The following is a 21,280-nucleotide window of genomic DNA, read 5'->3' on the forward strand; positions in this document are numbered from 1 at the left end:
TGCTTTGGGTCGTCCTCGACTAACTTTCCCAGGCCACAAGCAGGGAGCTGGATGGAAAGTGGAGCTGCCGGGATTAGAACCGGCGCCCATATGGGATCCCGGGGAGTTCGAGCCGAGGACTTTAGCCGCTAGGCTACACCACTGGGCCCTCCACTCCCTTTCCAGATCCCTGCTTACGGCCTGGGAAAGCAGTTAAGGACGGCCCAAAGCCTTGAGACCCTGGACACACGTGGGAGACCCAGAGGAGTTTCCGGGCTCCTGGCTTCAGATCGGCTCTGGCCATGGAGTCCACTTGGGGAGTGAACCAGCAGATAGATCTTTCTGTTTCTCCTCCCTGTAAATCTGACTTTCCAATAAAAAATAAATAAATCTTTAAAAAAAAAACTTTTTAAAGAGAATGAACTGCTGCTTTCTTCTTTTTGATATTTCCTCTGCATCACATCACATCGCATTCCTTAGGAGCCATGTCCTTTAGATTCCAGAGTTTCCATAGAACCTGTAACTGTGTGCTCTGCACAGGCAGCTGTTGATCAAAGAAGGATCTCACGTTCAAGGAGAAATGCAGGGAGAGAAATCACATACAATGAGAGTTAGAAATCTCACACAGTCTTTCATTCCCTGATGACTTAAAACCTACATCCCCCTTCAACATACATTTCTTCTTGCAGGTCCAACATTTAGTGGTTTTTTTTTGTGTGTGTAGTGAATATATATATATATGTATATGTATATGTATATGTATATGTATATATATATGGAAAAAATGCATTTTCTGATTGTTGTTTATTGGAAGGTAACACACATTAGTTAGCAGAGAATATATGACTGTAAAACAGATCATGCAAATGTGGATTTAGCTAGCATTGTCTTAAAATGAATGGAATCCTCTCAGTAAACTTTTACATTACTCTGCAACATGTTTTTGTTAGAAAGGCCTGTGGTAGTATCTAAAATTGTGTAAATCATCAGTTTTTAATCTGGCAGGAAGTAGATAGTGGCCCATTAAACTTTCGTAATTAAATTTTCCCTGTACTCCCCCATAGAACCATTATCTGAGTTTTCTAATTAACACAAGAGGAGGGAGTCAATTCAGATTGATGGGATCTAGAGCCATCCCCTTTCATTTTAATGACCTTTAATAAACTTTTATTACTATTGATATTGATAATTATAATACACCCTTTAATTCTGCAATGTGATTCTAAGGACCTTTTCAAAAATTGCAAATTTCACCTTTAAAGCTAGAGTAGGCAGAATTATTAGATTCCCAGGTGCTATGCATTTAGGCGTTTCTGTGAAGTGAGCTGAAGGGTAGGTAGGCATTGTGGCCATGGCTTTCCCTTTGCTGAGACCAGAGCAGGGCCTCTGTTTGCTCATTGCCTCTTTCTTTCACAGCACAGCTCCACCTGCAGTTGGTAGTTAGCCTGAAGTGGCAAATGGTGTTTGGTAAATAATCCACAGGGGATTCAGCAGAGTTTACTAATTTTGTTTTGTTTACAATTGGAAAGGCACTGAGACCAGGAGATCAGATGCCCAAGAGAGTAAATCATTAGGCAGGCAGGCTGGTTTCCCAGAATATCTTCAGGGGACTTTGGCCAGAATTTTACACAATTCTGCATCCTCCTATCACTGCTATTCCTGTTACTAGAGCTAATCCTTTCAGGAAAGAATGTGAGCTTGCCAACATGAGTACAACAGCACTGTGAATATTCTTAATATTCTTCTTAGTACCTTATTCTTATAATAATTTCCTTCAGGAATTGTCATGCCTGGAGAAACCACCAGGGTCATGTGTATGATAGATGATGGAGCTGCGATTCAGCCTCTTCTGCTATGCATCAAGCTATGCTCTCTGCCAACCCACAATGGGTAACCTGCGTGGGACTTCTGCTGCAAGAGCTAGTGCAGTCAAAAGTAGTGAACCCACTCGGAGTGGGTAGGGGAGATTGAGCGATAGTTTCAAAGTCTCCTCACCTATAAAGTGGGAACTGAAATACAGAAAGATGTTGTGAGGATTAAATGCAATGAGATATCAAACTCACATAGCATAGAGCCTGACTCAATCAGTGTTAACTTTCACCTTTATTATAAGTAGGGTTTCATCCTATATCATGGATTCTTTTCTTCAGAGGCTAGCATTGTGATATGGCAGGTAAAGTTGTTGTTTGTGGTTGTGGCATCTGGTAGAAGTCCCAACAGACCCTCTTGATTTTAAGAATTTCTAAGAGATTGGCAACTAGGGCTAGCACTGTGGCTCAGTCAGTCAGTGTGCTGCCTGCGATGCTGGAGTCCCACAGTGTATGCAAGGCTATGGGGACTAATTAAAGATTAGGGGAAATCCCTGAGCCTGTGACATTATATCATGAAAAATGTAAATTAATAAAATAAACTGCAGAAGGAGGAAAGAAAAGATTGATTTGACATCAGAGGAAGCAGGGTTGAAGAGATGAAACTTAGAGGAGAGAGTAGTGAAACTGTTCTCTGAGGTATTAACCCATGGAGTTTATACTCTGAGTGACTGTTCAAATAGCATATGCAAGTTTGAAAAATTATATTTATTTGTATGTATGTGTAAATCAATCAGAGAAAAATGTATATACATGTCTACACTTTCCTCTGCATATATATTAATCTTATATATATCTATATATATTCTCCATATAGCTATATCTATCTATATCTAATAGATAGAGAATCTTCCACTCACTTGATTGCTCTCCCTAAACCTGCAGCAATTGAGACCGTACCAGACTGAAGGTCTGAGTCAGGAATTGCAATCAGACCTCCCACGTGGATAGTAGGGACTCAGCCACTTGAGTCATCACATACTTCCTCTCGGAAGCTGCATTATCAGTAAGTTGGAAACAGGAACATGTCTGGGACTCAAACCCCAGCACTGTGATATGGATTGTGGGTGTCTTAATTGCTAGTCCAAATATTAATCCTAACATAAAAATTTGACACTAAAGAAATTTAGGAGGTAGAATCATAGAATGTCAAATACAACTGAACAATCTGTGTTTTGTAGAAGAAACAACCCCTGTGAAGGACGTGGGAGAAAAAGTACTGAACAACCTTAGAAATCAATGGGCTGTAAAACAAAACCAGATACTGTATGTAATCACTATACTCCAGTTGATAAAGTTGCATCTCACATAAATGTGGATTAATAATTCTATTGTTTCTATACTATATAGTGGAGTTTAACCAGCAAATGGATCATAAAAGGCAGCTCTCTGGTTTCTCACTAGGGGGCAGGTTTATTAAAAAATATATATGGAGAAGAGGATGCAATGATCTACATCCTAAGGAATTACAATTGGAGATATCAAGATGAATTCTTGCTTAGATTTATGCAGATACAAGCCTTCAAACGTGTATATATACTTATAGGTGTGCCTCACAGATACACTCATGTGTGGGTTAGTATACATATACACACATCTTTCCTTTCTGTATGAAATGAGGGACCTAGACACAATGACTTCCTAGTAGCAACAAGCATAATCCACACCTGAGTCCTGGTTGCTGAAGCCATACCCTAATAAAAGGAATCAGGTCTTTTTGGAGAAATGTCTGAACCAGCTATAGATTTTACTAGGAGAGCTGCCAAGTGTCAGTTTTTAGGAAGTCAAAGTAAAAATGGTGGCTAAATCCTCACCTTGGACATGCCAGGATCCCATATGGGAGTTGATTTGAGTCCCAGCTGCTCCACTTCCCATCCAGCTCCCTGCTTGTGTCCTGGGAAAGCAATAGAGTAGGTCCCAAAGCCTTGGGATCGTGCACCCACATGTGAGACCCTGAAGAAGCTCCTGACTCCTAGCCTTGGGTTGTCTCAGCTCCAACCATTGGGCAATTTGGGGAGTGAATCAGCAGAAGGAAGCTCTCTCTCTCTCTCTCTCTCTCTCTCTCTCTCTCTCCATAATTTTGATGTGCCTTTCCAATAAAAATAAATAAATCTTTAAAAAAAAAGTAAAGCTAACTCATCAAATAAATCTTAGTAAAAACCAAAAGTATAAAAAAGAACTGAGGCAAACTCTAACATTTAAAGTTATGATGACTGAAATTAGAATCTTCTTAATTCTAAATCTTCAATCTTCTTTTTTTTAAAGATTTATTTATTTTTATTACAAAGTTAGATATACAGAGAGGAGAGACAGAGAGGAAGCTCTTCCGTACAATGATTCACTCCCCAAGTGACCGCAATGGCCGGTACTGCGCTGATCCAAAGCTGGGAACCTGGAGCCTCTTCCGGGTCTTCCACACGGGTGCAGGGTCCCAAGGCTTTGGGCCGTCCTCGACTGCTTTCCCAGGCCACAAGCAGGGAGTTGGATGGGAAGTGGAGCTGCCGGGATTAGAACCGGCACCCATATGGGATCCTGGGGTGTTGAAGGCGAGGACTTTAGCCGCTAGGCTACACCACTGGGCCCAAATCTTCAATCTTCTTAACCAGATTGAAGATGACAGGATAAAGGAAGAATCAAGGAACATAAGAACAGACCGATACAAATTATCTAATATGAAGAAAAGAGAAAACAGATGGAAGAAAATTAAACACAGCAACAGAAATGTGTGGGACATCAAATATATCATAAAACATGTACCGGGAGTAGCGGTAGAGGAACGCAAAGGGGAACAGTATACAAAGACATGAGGTAAAATATTCTCATGTTTGATTAAAATTTTAATCTGCAGGTCAAAGAAAATCAATGAAGTATTACACAGAAGTAAAGAAAAGAGATTCAGATTAATAAACATAGTTGAACTGTTCGAAGATAAAATAAAAGTTTTTTTAAAAAGCTTATCATGCAAAGAACACTTGATTTCTCTTCAGAAGCATCAGAATCCACAGAAATGTAGGAAGTTATATTCAAATTCTGTGAGAAACATAACTGCCAATCACACATTTTGTATCCAGCAAAACTATTCTTCAAAGGGCAAAGAAACTAAAGAAGAGATATTCCTAAGTTAATAAAGGCAGAAAACCCATTGCAGATAATAACTTGAATTAAGAGATAAATTAAGAGCATTGGAAAACACCAAGTTCATATATAAATGTAAAAGATTCTACATTTTTTCTGTTTTTTCAATCTGTTTAAAATAATGAGGCAATGATGATTTTGTTCTGTGGTTGGCATATAGCATATTAAATATATATATAAATGGACCCAGTGCGATAGCGTAGTGGTTAAAGTTCTTTGCCTTGCACGCGCCGGGATCCTATATTGGCGCCGGTTCTAACACCAGCGGCCCAGCTTCCCATCCAGCTCCCTGGCTGTGGCCTGGGAGGGCAGTCGAGGATGGCCCAAAGCCTTGGGACCCTGCACTCGCGTGGGAAACCGAGGAGAGCTCCTGGCTCCTGGCTTCGGATTGGCTCAGCTCCAGTCGTTGCGGTCATTGGGGAGTGACCCATCAGATGGAAGATCCTCCTCTCTGTCTCTCCTCCTCTCTGTATATCTGCCTTTCCAATAAAAATAAATAAATCTTTAAAATATATATATATGAAAAAAGAGTAGAAATATTTTTATTTCACTAAAGTTTACCATGATAAACTGTAAGATGGTTATTGAGTTAATAGATTTTATAACTACTACGACGGCTAGAGCAAGCACTTAGAATATAACAAAAAGTACATATATTCTAAGAGTAGAGGACAGTCATAGTGAATTATTTTAGAAATTGGGTCTCTCCAATCAACTTGCTGTATTTTTTTAAATGATTTGATTTATTTATTTATTTTAAGAATTTTGGGTTTTTGATACAATTTAGTTGGTAGTGGGCTCTCCCCTTTCCCTCCCACAACCCCCTCTCCTCCCCTTCCCCCTCTTCTCCTCTCTAGAATCATCTGTGTCCATCATGAATTTTCCCAAGTCCATCATGTTTCCACTGGAGTATCTCCCAGCCATGTAGGAGAAAAACTTTTCGTTGAAGGTTAATTCCTGGATCCTGGAGATCTAAATTAGGTACAGTGAGGATTAGGCCTTCATTGTTTATTGGCTGTGCTAATACCAGTTTTATGTGGTATTGACAATCATAGGTGGTTATAAACAATCCACCTATTGTGGATGGTTAATGAATTACGTCATGAGTAACTGTTACATTGGGTACAAGAAAGTATGAAGTAACATTGATTAACACAGAGTAAGATTCACATATGATATTTCTAGATCTGATATCATGTTAGACAAACATATGATATCTGACCTTTTGGAATTGACTCATTTCCCCTAGCCTTATGGTGTCTAGTTTTGCCCATTTGGCCACAAAGTAATGCATTTCATTTTTTTAAATCGCCATGTAGTATTCCATAGTGTAGATGAACCACAGTTTCTTTATCCAGTCCTCTGTTGATGGGCATTTATGTTGCTTCCAAGTTCTTGCGATTATTGATTGTGCTGCAATAAACATTGGAGTGAGTCACAAATTTAGATTTTTTTTTAATTGGAAAGTCAGATTTATAGAGAGAAGGTGATACACAGAGAAAGACCTTCCACCCACTGGTTTATTCCCCAGGTGGCCACAATGGCCAGAGCAGAGCTGAGCCAATACAAAATCAGAAGTCAGGAGCTTTTCTTGGGTCTCCCACATGCATGCAGGGCCCCAAGGCTTTGGGTCATCCTTTACTGCTTTTCCCAGGCCACAAGCAGGGTGATGGATGGGACGAGGAGCAGCCAGCATATGAACCAGAGTTCATATATGATCCTAGAGAATACAAGGTGAGGATTTAGTCGTGACGCTACTGCGCCAGGCCAAACTTGCTATATTTTTAATCAGGAAGTTGGGTCAGAAGTGTAATCGCCAGGACATACACCTAACAGCAGTATGTGATGTCAGCACTGCAGGCAGTGGCTTTACCTGTTATGCCACTATGTGAGCTCTAATATCAATTCTCAAATGTGAGAAGCAAAGAATAAATCCCCAGATGTTAACACAGAAAAATGTCTACAGGACTGGAGGATAGGCAAAGACTTCTTAGGAAATACACAAAAAACAATCATCCTAAAGTAAACATTGTAACATAGGCCTTATTGATTTTGAAAATTTGTATTCATCAAGACACCATTAAGCAATTGGATGAAAAAGCCACTGAATGGGCTAAAATGTCACATGTATATCCAAAAAAAAAAACCCTAAGTAATTAATAAGATTCACAATATGAACAAATCATTAGAAATCACTAAGAAAAATAGATCAGCAGATTTAAATAATCTCAAAGATTATATTCAATAGACAATGAACATATGAAAAGCTGTTCAACATCATTCATCAGAGGAATGCAAATTAAACACTCAACATACTACTATTTCATCATTATTCTCCAGAATAAGTAATCCAAAAAAGAATAATCAATAATAATAGCTTTTATTGAGTAGTGAGCATGAAAGTGAAAAAACAATTAGATGCTGCTGGTAAGAGAATAAGTACAGATAGATTGCAGTAGGCATCTCAACTCCCTAATAAAAAGAGGACCCCCAATTAAACCGCTAAATATGTCTTAACAATAGGATGCTGGACTTCCTACAATTGACTGTACCTACAATGTCATTATACACTCAAATAGCAGAATGATAGACTTGTGACTGCTGCTGAGGAATTATACTATTGTAATAATATGGGGGGAAACATTGGCAGGGAAAGGGAGAGGGAGAAAAAAAGTCCCCGAGACTTTGGAACCAAAATATGAAAAATAAAAACCTTTTAGTAAGGTTCTTGAGATTATTGATTAAATGTGAATGCACATCAAATGATTAATTCTGCCCTCAGCCATCCATCTACCACAAATAGTCACATAGGTTCAGCAAAGCAGATCCTGTGTCTTTTGGGCAAACAGTAGCATAACAGGCTCAACCTAGAGGTTACCCAAATACCTACAAATAACAACACAAATAAATTATTGATATATGCAATAAAATACAGTACATCAACAAAAATGAAAGATTGCTGTGCATAAAACTATGATAAACTCTTAAACATAATAAAAAACAATATGCTATGATTTCATTTCTAAAAGTTCATAACAGTGAAATCTAATGACAAAAATAAGAATAAGCTTATAAGGCCCGGCGCGATGGCTGAGTAGCTAAATCCCTGCACACACCAGGATCCTATAGGTGCCAGTTCATATCCTGGCTGCTCCACTTCCCATCCAGCTCCCTGCCTGTGCCTGGGAAAGCAGTCAAGGACAGCCCAAAGCTTTGACACCTTGCAACCGCATGTGACTCCAGAGCAGGCTCCTGGCTTTGGATTGGCTCAACTCCAGCCATTGTGGCCACTTGGGGAGTGAACCAGCAGGTGGAAGATCTTCCTCTATGTCTCTCCTTCTCTCTGTGTATCTGCCATTGCAATTAAGAAAAAATTAAGTTTATGATTTGAATAGATTTTGATACCTCCAAATGTTTACATATAGCTAAAGATAATCAAAGTGGCCTAAAATAAGTAGTCATGATATTGAAATGTAAACAGCTCCTGGATATCTTCATCTAGATTGTTTGATGATGTTTGTGCTTCCATTTTGAGTGTGTGTAAAGGCAAATAGCTTTAATTTTTTTTTTTTTTGCTCCAGTATAGTCCTTTATAGTACTTTTTGCACAAGACTCCAATAGCTTTTCCTTAGATTTTCCGGTTAACTACTATAACATATGTTAGGTAAAGAGTTTTGTTTTAGTTGACTTGGAGCCCATCTTACCTTAAATGAAGGTTTATCGAGATAATCAATAAGTGTGGTGTCTGTGTCCAGGTCAGGCCTCTTGCTCAAGGCTCTTAGCTGGAACTACTTCTGCTTTCAGAACAGAAGCAACAAGAGTTGAGGGTTCCATCCCTGCTGAGATTAGCAGAGGAAACACTGACAGAGAATCTCATGAGTTCCCCATCACCAGCCAGCCATCTCTATGTGGACAATACCTTTTCTGTAGAACCTGGAGTCAGCTCCTTCCCATCTCCCATTTTCCCTACATTTTTAAATCATTTCATCAGTAACATTTCTTGAAGAATAAGAATAGGAAGAAGAAAAAGAAGGAATGTTTGCAAAATGGTTATGCAATGTACTCCTTAATACAGTTTCACTAGGTGTGTGAATTCCCTGCAGTTCACTAGCTATTCTCTTCTTTGCTGCTTTGGATATGTTTATAATCACTAACATTGCTCCTTTATGTTGAGGGCTTTCAGATATAATAGACTGATTTCTCCCTCAATGGATACAGTACTGATATACTTCTTCAGAACTGCAATTTGTGGGCCCAGCATGGCAACACAGTAGCTCAAATCCTCACCTTGCATGCACTGGGATCCCATATGGGCGCTGGTTTGAGTCCCAGCTACTTCACTTCCCATCCAGCTCCCTGCCTACGGCCTGGGAGGGCAGTTGAGGACAGCCCAAAGCCTTGGGACTTTGTACTCGTATGGGAGACCCCAAAGAAGCTCCTGGCTCCTAGTTGCTGTGGCCACTTGGGGAGTGAATCAACAGATGGAAGATCTTTCTCTCTGTGTCTCCTCTCTGTGGATCTGACTCTCCAATAAAATAACTGAATCTTTAAAAAAAAAGAACTGGGATTTGTGTTAATACTGAAAATGAGAATTAATTGCCTTGCATGTCATATTATGGGAGACACATTCTAAATGTTTGTTGGTGAGATGAGGTTTGTCATAGAAAAGGGAGAATTATTTGCTAAGGTCATGGATGAGTTATTTGCTATCTGTCAACAAAATTAAGTCTAGGATTCTCAGCACATCCCTTGAGGAGGGTGGGTCCTGCCCATTGAAACAACTTCAGTCCACAAAGCTGAGTAACCACTCTCATTTGGTGTTGGGAAGAGGAAGCTGGTTGCTTCCTCATCTTTACTTCTTTGCATCTGTGAGGCTCTTCATCCCTGTTTGAATAGTAGTCCCCACTAGCAAGCATTAACTGCTTTGTGAATGTATAGCTTCCTGACCCTGTCTCTCAGAGCACCTTCGGCATACCCACATGGATGCCCTTATCCCATAATCCTCGGTTGATTTCAATACCTCTTCGCTGCTTTAGATCTTGAACTTCTGGAACTGTGGGCTTCGTAAAATGTGTTTTAAGAGACACTGACACACACACATGCACACAAATAAAGGGAGAGAGGGAGGGAAAATGTGAGAGAGAGAAGAGACTCTCTGTTTGGTTCAGGGATTATTGAGAGAGAGAGAGAGAAAGATACTTTCATTTCAAGCAGAGTTTTATTAGTTGGAGAGAGTCTGAAGGTCTGCCTCCTTGTGGGAGAAAGCCCAGGTACCACTTCCACATGGTACTCATCCTAGTGGGCTGAGACAAGGTCTGAGTGGTTCCTGCAGGGCATCCCGGACATGCCTGAAGAGATAAGGTGGGGATGATCCATCCTGAATTCACTCTCACTCTGTTCGGGCTAGCATCCTGCTCCGCCCAACCTAACACTCTGACATGTTGCTTCACTCCCCAGGTGCCTGCAACAGCAAAAGCTGGGTCAGACCAAAGCCAGAAACCAGAATTTCAAAGTCTCCCGTGTGGCTGGCACAGATCTAACCACTTGATCCATCACATGCTGCCTCTGAGGAGCTTCATCAGCAGGAAGCTGGACTGAGGAACTGGAGCATGGAATTCAGCCCAGGTTCTCTGACATAGAATACGAACATCTTCACCAAGTGTTGCAGTCACTAAGCTATACGCTTGCCCCTGGAGTTGTGCTGTTAAATCACAGAAGGCGCAAAATTCTCTTGTCATGTTTGCTGACAGAAAGCAAGCAAGCGGGGAAAAAAACAACAGGAACGTGGCAGAATCGAGTGCATTTAGTGTTTAATAGATGTGATTTCCTGCAACTTGTCCACTGTAGTGAGATGAATTGCAAGAGCCTGAACTTACAGGTTCCTGCTGTTCATGTTTAGCCATCTTAATGCATCATGGCTGATTGGACACACAGAAGCTCTCAATTAGTCTTGTTTTGCCATGGTGCATAAAGTGCTGTCCAGAAATAACAAAACGATATTCAGCTGCTTGATTTAGTAGGAAGAGAAGCACTCTATTCATGCTTCAGAGTCCCAAAATGTATAGGACTCCACTGAAAGAACCCCAAACTTAGAATAGGTATTTTTTGGGGAATTTCCTAAGAGGTAATGTTGGAGCACCAAAACCCTCTGCTGTCTTGATCATGTATAGTTAGGTCTTAAGGTAGAAAGCACGGAAAACTAAACCATTACGCCACAAGTTAAACAGTCAAAATGGCAAATCTAAAACAAAATCATTCGAGAATAACCTGCTTTACATATTTATTTACATAAATTGTAAAATCTAGAAAACTTGACAGTGAATATTGCTGAATTTTCCACTGGTACTGCCTTGGGAAGAAGAGATTAAAAACCTAACTAAGAATTTTGCCTTTCATATTCTCTTTACTCTCTACTCCAGAAATTCATGTTACTTTAAATTCATTTATTCTGTCAAATTAAAGGGCACTACTTTTGTGTCTGAAGGACAAGTGTTACATTTCAATACTCTGAAGAACTGAAACGCAAAACATTCTATAATACATAAAAATGCATAATAGTTGAAATTAAGTCTTGTGTTAATTGTCTCATGCCACGTAGCAGTGTGTCTGATGTGACAAATGGAGTCAATCTCCTTTGAAGCAAAGGGGTAAGGCTTATTTATATGTTGAGGTCACCATACATGTCTGAAAAGAATGGCAAGGGAGGAGATAGAGGGAGGACACAAATGTGGAGACTAAAACTTGATCAGATATGCATTTGATCTATGCTGAATGGAATTCCTAGAACGGATTTGTGAATTAAGAATTAATTGTAGAATGAGTAGTAAGTGTCGTAATTGAATCTCTAATATATTTGATCTACTCTCTCACACTATTTCTACCAAGAATAAAACTTCTGTGAGATGGAATTGGGTTTTTTTGAAAATTATATAATTGGTGAGAGGTCCATAACAGAGACTTATAATAGAGCTCCAGGAAAACATGAAAAATACACACCCAGGAATGCGGAAGCTTTACGTTCCCATAAATAGGAACAACCATCTGTAGTTTAGTTGATTAAATTTTTATTGAAATAAAAATGAAATGCTATCTAAACAGTATCGTGTTATTTACTAATACTTGCAAATAATTTTATAAGGAATACAAAAAAATGCCCTGAAAATCCTCTTAACACCACCTATAGTCGATATATTTTCAGACATCTGTTTTTCACATTTTTTTTTCAGCTATGCCCTTTCTAAATTTGAGTTTTGGTCATTAGGTAAATCAATACAAAGGAAGGACAACGGATAGTAGGCAGAATGCTTTGTTTTCCATCACCTTCCTTTCAAGAATCGAAACGTTTTTGTCGTTAGAGCTGATGCTTAGATGTGAAATTGTTTTTACTGTGTTATTGATGACTGTATCTAGGCAGAGCCTAAGTCAAATTATAGTATATTATGGAAGCAATAGCTTCCTTCAATCTTTTGCATTACTGTACTGTAAGAGCCACCTAAGCCCATTACAAAACTGCCATGAATATTGTGTCTAGACTATAAGTCATCTCGGTTTTAACCAAATTAAGTCCCTACTACATGGCTCAGATTTAGTATCTTCTGAACATAGCAATGTAATCTGCTACCATGAAATCATTATAAAAGAAAGCTGAAACACAGTGCCTTATACACAATGAGCATACAATAAATATTTGTTGAATTAAAGACATGACTGGTCCTACTATAAATCTTCCCATTTTTTTTTCTAAAATAAATTAGGAGCCACCAATCTATAACATTTTTATCATGCCATCAGCCTTAATATATGAAATGAGGAGGATTTGGAGCTCATATTAGCCACAACAGGAAGACTAGCACACTTCTGAGAGGACAAGGCATTCTGTGAATACATCGTAGGTAATCGCTTTCCTGATGAACCTATCAATTTAAATTAGATATTCTCCATAACATTGGCTTCACTGCCAAGAATTACTTGTAGGATATTCACAAATAAAGAGTGCATATTTTAAGATCAATGCATGAAGCCTGGATTCCATTAATAAATAAAAGATATATATTTAAGAGGAAAAAGAACTAACCATTATTAAAATCTAAACAATGAGTTCTGCTTGTCTATCTTAATTTTGCTTTGGCAGATGTCTCAGACCTTTCAAGCCAGAGGAATACTTAGGATTAAGAACATTTAAAGGCGTTAATCTTCACCCGTAATTTTTTAAGAATATAAGGTGTTCTAGTCTGAGAACATCTGGTCTCACCTGCAATTCGACTCCACTACCCAGACAAAAAGAAATGTATTGAAAGGAAAGAAGAGAGAAAAATGTGTCCCACAATTTGGGTTGTTAATGGATTTCCTGCTCAATGCAATTACCTAAGAAGACCTTTTGGAATATTTTTCTGGGGACCTTGCTTGGCAGCCTTGGAGCTAAAGCTCTCGCCTTGCACACGCCAGGATCCCATTTGGGCACTGGTTCTAGTCCAGGCAGCCCTGCTTCCCATCCAGCTTCCTGCTTGTGGCCTGGGAAAGCAGTCAAAGACAGCCCAAAGCCTTGGAACCCTGCACCCATGAGGGAGACCCAGAAGAGACTCCTGCCTTCCTGCTTCGGATCAGAGCAGTTCTTGCAGTTGCTGCCACTTGGGGAGTAAATCATCAGATGAAGTATCTTCCTCTCTGTCTCTCCTCTTTTCTGTATATCTGACTTTCTAATAAAAATAAAATACATCTTTTTTACAAGAATTTTTAAATGAAATCTTGTTTCTTTCATTAGAGTTCGGAAGAGCCTTTTCTGAACTGTATGACTGAGAACAGACTTCATTGTTGTATTAGTTGAAGTTTTCGAAGTTTGATATGCCATTGGAGTTCATATTTGTAAATTACGTTCATTCAAAATCAGTTAATCGGTTACATAGCCAAACTAATGGTTTACAAGAAGGACACCGTCACCACTGTGCCTATTTTGATGTATTTTAATTACATAGATACAGACTTACAACCATAAGCTACTCAAATACAGGAGCAATTACATCTAAAATCTCACTTTGGAATGGAAAAGTGGAGATATCAATTGGAGTGTAATTAGCATTTTTGTTGATTTTTAAATTGAAAGTATACTTACTATACTCAACTGTTAAGTTCCTGAAATAGTCACCGGAACTCAGCTGAAAAGCAGAGATGATTTTTGGAAAGCATCATTTCCTTTTTGGGATTAAACAGATCAATGGATTTTCCATTTTCTTTTTAAAAAAAAATCTTTGTACTTGATCTTCAGTGTAAAACTAGCAAACCAGAAGTAGTTGATCAGTTTTGCTCAGAAATTACTGTCCATTTTTTCTCAGTTCCAGTGGCTATAACATTTACTGGTCTCAACTGTATTATAACAAAGTCAGGATATTTTCTGTTAGCCAAATATCCAATGCCATTGGATGATATCTCTAACAAGGCATGTGGAGAGTTAAATGCTAAATACGAGAATTAAACTTCAGCAGTAAAAGCAATAAGTGTTTTACTTCTATCTCATTTGGGACCTCCTAAGGGAAGAAACTAGTGAGCTATGCAGACTTGAGGGGAAATAAAAAAGAAATTGTCCCAATGCTATTCAGTAATCAATTGGAAAAAAAAATCAGTCAGTATCAGGTAATAAAATATGGAATTAGGATGGAGCACTTGCCTGAAGGTATATCCTGTAGTAAAGGTTATTTTTCATGATTTATAAGGGTTTTTAAAGAAGCTTGCAGAATGCCACGGGAGAAATGAAGACTTCTGAAAGCTTTACATTGTTCTGCAAGTGCTTTCATAATACTTGTTTATGTTGGAGAGTGGGGGTGTGGGGGCCAAATTGTACAGTGAGGTGGAACGGTTATTGACCAGATTGACCATGGGAACAAATCTGCCGGTGTAACCTTGTTTAATGATATGTTGCTGGGCTCAGCACCTTGCAGAGGCTGTGATTCTTCACCGGCTGGGGCCAATGATGGATCGCGGTAGGAAGCTGATGGTGCAATCACTCACCGGCCGTCTGCGACACCTGCAGCAGCCTGCCACCCCGTCCCGCTGCGCTGAGCAGCCAGGCTGCCCAGCCCACTGGGAGACGGGACGACTCTGAGCACACAGGCCCTCCTTCTCTCTCTCTCTCTTCTCTCTCTCTCTCTCTCTCTCCTGCACCCTTCTTATAAGGCGTTTCTTTTTAAAAGTTCTGTTTAAAACATTTTTCACAAGTAACTTGTGTCCTCTTCATAGCTTACAGTTCTCAACTGCGTGGACAAATGAAGGCAGACCGAAGAAGACCTCAAATCTGAACATAATGATGATGTCATACCAAAATATACAAATCACATTTTCCCATAATTTTCTGTTTTTCATGACAAAGAAATCAGTGACGCAAGATTTGGCTGCTGCAGTTTGCAATAGTCAGCATAGTCTATGACCTGTCTTACCAAGTAACATAGTCTATGACCTATGTTACCAGGTTATGTGGTTATGACCTATGCTACCAGGTAAGCATGTCTTCCAAGCAAACAATCTGATTTTTTTGTTTTAATATATCCAGCACCTCATGCTGTATTGTTTGCTTAAGAACAAGAAGATACATGGCACTGATTTGGGAAGGCACAAAATGGTGTTAGTGAATGCTTTCGCTGTGCAACTTCTTTACTCAACAAATCTATGACTCCCTGGTGCTTTATTAAATCTAGACTGTCTGCCCTATAAAATATGGCCCCGAGCACCATACGCAGTTCCTGCATTCTCCCATGCGATTGTTTTTGGCTTCTTCAGCACTGCCTCATTGCGCCCATTATTCACAGTAATTTTTCACTGTTTCTTTACCATTTCCTACCACTTGCAGTTTTCCCCTCTTTCCCTTCATTTACACCGTTTCTACAATTAGCCTGGTACCGCTTCTTACAGGAAGTACTCCTTCGTTACTCTAGTCTCTATTTTCCTCTTCTATTACAAGTCTGGTTTCTGCCTCCTTATCTTCCCTTCCCTCCTTCTTACCAGTCCCACCATGTGTCTGGCATGACTTGTGGATCCAAACATGCTATCTCTCCTTCCTGTACACAAGTGGGACTTCAGACCCGGGCTAAATTCAGAGGCAAAATTGCTTTGAAATGGCGTATTCCCTTCAGGGTGAACATGAAATTTATCAAGCTTTAGCTAAAATGAGAGAGAGAGAGAGAGAGAAAGAGAGAGAGAGAGAGTCTCTTACTTGTGCGAACAAGCACACAACTATAGAAGCTGCTAAAAAAAAAACCTTGGAAAGATGGAAAAATTAGGCTTAGGGTGAAGCTGACACTGCCATGGTGTAAGGAAGCGAGAAGGGAAGAAGCAAGCCTTTGGTGGATCACTGAGCTTGTCGGTGGGAACTTTGCAGAACCCAGTTCAAAGTTCTTAATTTTGTGGACCTGAGTATCCACTTTGAGTGTTAGGATCTATGATAAAATAAAGCACCACTATCTTCTTTGGACTAAATTGGTATGTAACATAAATAGTGCCTATTATGGCTTTCGAGTGTTTTTTGTTTGTTTGTTTGTTTTTTTATTCATTAATTACATTGTATTACATGACACAATTTCATAGGTACTGGGATTCTCCCCCCTTCATCCCAAACCCTTCCCCCATGGTGAATTCCTTCACCATGATGCATAACCACAGCTCAGGTTCCGTTGGGATTTCCTAATTACAAGCTCACACCATACAGAGTCCAGCATCCCACTGTCCAGTCAAGTTCAACGGCCTCTTAGGGAGGCCCTCTCAGGTTTGAAAGCAGAGCCAGCAGAGCGTCACCTCGATCAATTAGAAGCTCCAACATATCATCAGCAACAATCCAGGTACGATGAGGCTGGTGCAGAGTCCACTGATTAACATAGTCTATCTTAGAGTTTCCCCTTGTCCAGTTTTCCGCTGCAAGCATATAGCTGAGGTGGTTGATTGATCTACTCCATCTTCCATCCTTTCTTGGTTAATGCTTTGATTCCTCCATTTTGTTCAGGGGAATCCCCAAAGAAACTTTGAGGCATTCCCAGTCCAGGCTCCTACATGCACTACTAGTAAGCACAGTGCCCGCCACAGTCCATCACTCCAATCAGCTGGTGGTTGTGACCCCTGGATTGAATCTATTCTGAGCCCCGACCTCCATTGGAACCAATGAGTATTGTAGCTCTCCCTGGCTCTGCCCATCACACACTCGTCCCTCACCTAAACCAGTGGGAGGTGTGCTGGTTGGGTGCTGCATTCCTTACTGGCACAGGCCATTTCGCCTTGACATTTTGTGTTTTGTACTGTTTTTTATCACAACCAAACCTGGCCAGGCTTGAGTGTTTTTGAATAGGCAGTCATTCTGTGTTCAACAAAGCCAAAAGCTTTTTGAGGGTATAACAATGTCCATTGATTTGTCTGCTTGACACCTTTCACTGTACTGTGGCACTCAGTTGACATTATCCAGTGCAGCCTTGTGGTTTGATTTCAAGTGACAGATACGCCATTTCTTCTGGCTAGAGAGTTCTGTGCTTTACAACTTGCTCAATATTGCAAGGATATGCTCTGTTGAAATTCAGTATAAAGGCACGGTTACCTCCAATATGCAAAAGGAGAATGAAGAGTGAAAACGATCTAAGATAAGTCTTCTTAACCACATTTCTATTAATCTCTTCAACAGACATCTGTGAACTGAATCTGCATTACAACTCAGTGTTGACAGATTCATTGAGGTGATTCCAAAATGCCAGACATTGTTCTTGTCAAACAACAGCCCATGCTTGTCCTGTTTCATTTTTTTTTTAAAGATTTATTTATTTTATTACAAAGTCAGATATACAGAGAGGAGGAGAGACAGAGAGGAAGATCCTCCGTCTGATGATTCACTCCCCAAGTGACCCGCAACGGCCGGTGCGTGCCGATCCGATGCCGGGAACCAGGAACCTCTTCCAGGTCTCCCACACAGGTGCAGGGTCCCAATGCATTGGGCCGTCCTCAACTGCTTTCCCAGGCCACAAGCAGAGAGCTGGATGGGAAGTGGAGCTGCCAGAACCAGAACTGGCGCCCATATGGGATTCCGGGGCGTTCAAGGCGAGGACCCCAGCCGCCAGGCCACGCCGCCGGGCCCGTTTCATTTTTGTTGCATTCTTGTCATGCTGGGTAGGAATTTAGACATCCAAGAACAGGCTTGCCGACCTGCAAAACTATGGATGCATTCTCAAGGCGATTCTTTATATACTTATGTATCAAAACAGCCAAGCTATTTCATGTAGATAGATCTGATTGACACTATTGTATGTTATGATAATTAAGTTCATAAAGTAGAGTGGGTGTTTAGTAGTTATTGTCTCTGGTTCCCACATCATAGCACCTGAGTTCAATTTCTGCCTCTGACTGTTAACTCCAGCTTCCTGCTAAGGCATACTCTGGGAAGAAACAAATTATGGTTCATAAAATTGGGTTCCTGACAACCACACAGGAGACTTGGACTGAGCTTCCTGTTTCGGGCTTTGGTTGACTCCGATACAGCCACCGCAGGAATGGCATTTCTGTCTCTCTTTCACTCCCTCCCTTTCAAACAAATGCTAACTTTAAAGAACTGCTATTGGAAATATTTGTGGTCTCAGCTTGACTTCCACTGAAATAAAATATATTAACTTCATGTAGATAGACTGCACAACTCTAAGGTGACAATGCTTTATTTCTTGTATTAAAATGTCTTCTGATAAAAATCTGCTTAAAACTTCAGGAAAGTGCACTGCAGAGATAGATGAAGAGCTACCGCTACACTTTCTAGCAGCAGCTCTTGATCTCTGTCAGTCCTAAAGATGATCGGGAACCACGACCACAGATATCTGGGTCCTACCTGCCTAGCATTTGGGTGAGAGGGTTGGTCAAGAGTTGTGTTGACCCACAACCCATATTCACACTGGCTGCTCTGAAAAGTTTGTTGCTAGAATTCCCTCATAGTAGCAAATTCATATCCTTTCCAAGTTTTCTGTAAACCAGGTTATTATTGAGGCAAATAAGTTACAAATATAAAATTGAAAACAAGCTTTCTACTACTTTTAGTTTACTCAATTCATGGACATGTCCTATAATTGTAGCTCTTATCTTTTTTAAAACTACCCTGAGGTGCTGGGCTGTTCTGAGTTCCATGGATATGTGTACTGATTTAATGTGACTTGTCTTTTTTTGAGTCTTGCCTTTTTTATATTCCTGGTAATACTAATTACATTGCTGTCTCTTGGGGGAATATTCCTATGTATGTTATTAGTAATAATATCACCAATTAATCATTGTGCCAATCTACTTCAAAAGTTTCCTTGGAAAGCTATATACCTGATACCTGTCAGGGAAGAATCAGCTGGGCTTCCAGGCCATAAAGAAGCAAAAGCTACCATAAACAGATAAAAAATGGACTAATATCTTCCTGGAGAATGCAAAATAGTGAAAACTGTGGCTTTCCAAGTGGGAACATGATCATGGTATGGTTTCCTCCAGCACCTGTCTCTCACAGGGTTGTTCATCTCACCTTGAGGTACAGTCATTGTGTTGTTGTCCTAACGTTCAACCTGGTAAGCAGCATCTCCACACCTCCGAAAGCAGAAACGTAAAGGAAAAAGGAAATGACATTTTTGCAGGCTTCCAAAAGCATTTTTAAGCTTCAGCTTCTGTGATTAATTACATCGTCTCCCTGTTCTTCTCTCACCAGTGTGGCCTTTTAGGATTCTTTCAGGAATACTATTGCATGTTTTTGAGAGAAAGAAAAAAAAAAGTGCACTCTCTTTGACTCACTCAGAAACATCACCCATTCTCTGGAGGCAGGCCCCCTCCACTTCTCTGAGGTGACATCACAGCAGGCAGCCGCAAAGACAAAGAAAATGCTTTCAAGCTGCAGCAGGCTCTTCCACCAGGATTTCTTAGTGGTCCCGCTGGCAGTTTTGGTTCTGCTTTTGAGTATATCATGGATGGGATTTAAAGATTACAAAAGAGGCCTTTAGCCTTCTGGATAGGACCCTTGAATCCCACATCAGAGTTCGGTTCCTGGATGTAATTCCTGACTCCAGCTTCCCCTGCAAAAAGACCCTGGAAGACCAGTGGTGGTGGCTTATATAGTTGGCTTCCTGCCACTCTCCTGGGATACCTAGGTTGAATTCCCAGCTCCTGATTCTTTTTGTTTGTTTGCTTTTTGCTTTTGTTTTTGTTTTTTTTTAGAGGTGAACTTTTTTTTATTCATTAATTACATTATATTGTGTGACACAGTTTCATAGGTACTGGGATTCTCCCCACCCCTCCCCAAACCCTCCCACCATGGTGGATTCCTCCACCTTGTTGCATAACCACAGTTCAAGTTCAGTTGAGATTCCCTCATCACAAGCATATACCAAACAGAGTCCAGCATCTTATTGTCCAGTCAAGTTCAACGGCTTCTTAGGTATACCCTCTCTGGTCTGAAGACAGAGCCAGCAGAGTATCATCCCGATCAATTAAAAGCTCCAACATACCATCAGCAAAAATTTACATCATTATGGAATTAATTGACATAGTAATGAGTAACCAATATGTTAAAAATAAATGCGAGATCTTAACCACCTTCTGTGACCACCTCATTGACATTTCAATTTTAGTTTACTTATAACATATAACATACATAACATGTTATACATAACATCATATCAGCTCCTGATTCTTGACCCAATTCAGTCCCTTTGCTGGCATGCAGCCAGTATACCCAAATGAAAACTCTGTCTTTCAATCCAATAAAAGAATCACTTAGAAAGACAAGTTTATTTTTTGTAAGAAAAAAAATGGAAACCCATATATACTGGAGATCTTCAAAAAGTTTATGGAAAATTGCATGTTTTGAAGAAGTGTGCATGGATTGTAAGACATTTTTCCACCCAAATAAACATTTTCTATCTTTTCAGAAACAAGTGTCCATCTGTCTGTCTGCCTACCTACCCGTCTATCTACCTGTCAGTCTACTAAACTTTCCCTGTGTTAGAATTTTTCTTCTTACTCAAAGTGGTGTTTATTAGTGCTTATATGAATATTTAAATAAGATGTAAAAACCTGGCCTGAAAATGACACCTACTCACATCTGAGGCCTATCAAAGTTTCTTTCACCCTGTCACAAAATTTCCACTGCATTTAGCCTTGCTCATTTTTCATCCTGCATTGATTTTACTTGTAAATTATAAAAGTAATTCTGGACAATACCTGATACTCCAGGATATCTATAGGCTTCTATTCATGTCTATATAAAACTTACTTCTTGAATAAAATCTGAAAGTAGTAATTATACAAAATAAAGATCATTTCTTATC

The sequence above is a fragment of the Ochotona princeps genome, chromosome 10, assembly GCF_030435755.1.
Source record: "Ochotona princeps isolate mOchPri1 chromosome 10, mOchPri1.hap1, whole genome shotgun sequence".
Lineage (NCBI taxonomy): Eukaryota > Metazoa > Chordata > Mammalia > Lagomorpha > Ochotonidae > Ochotona > Ochotona princeps.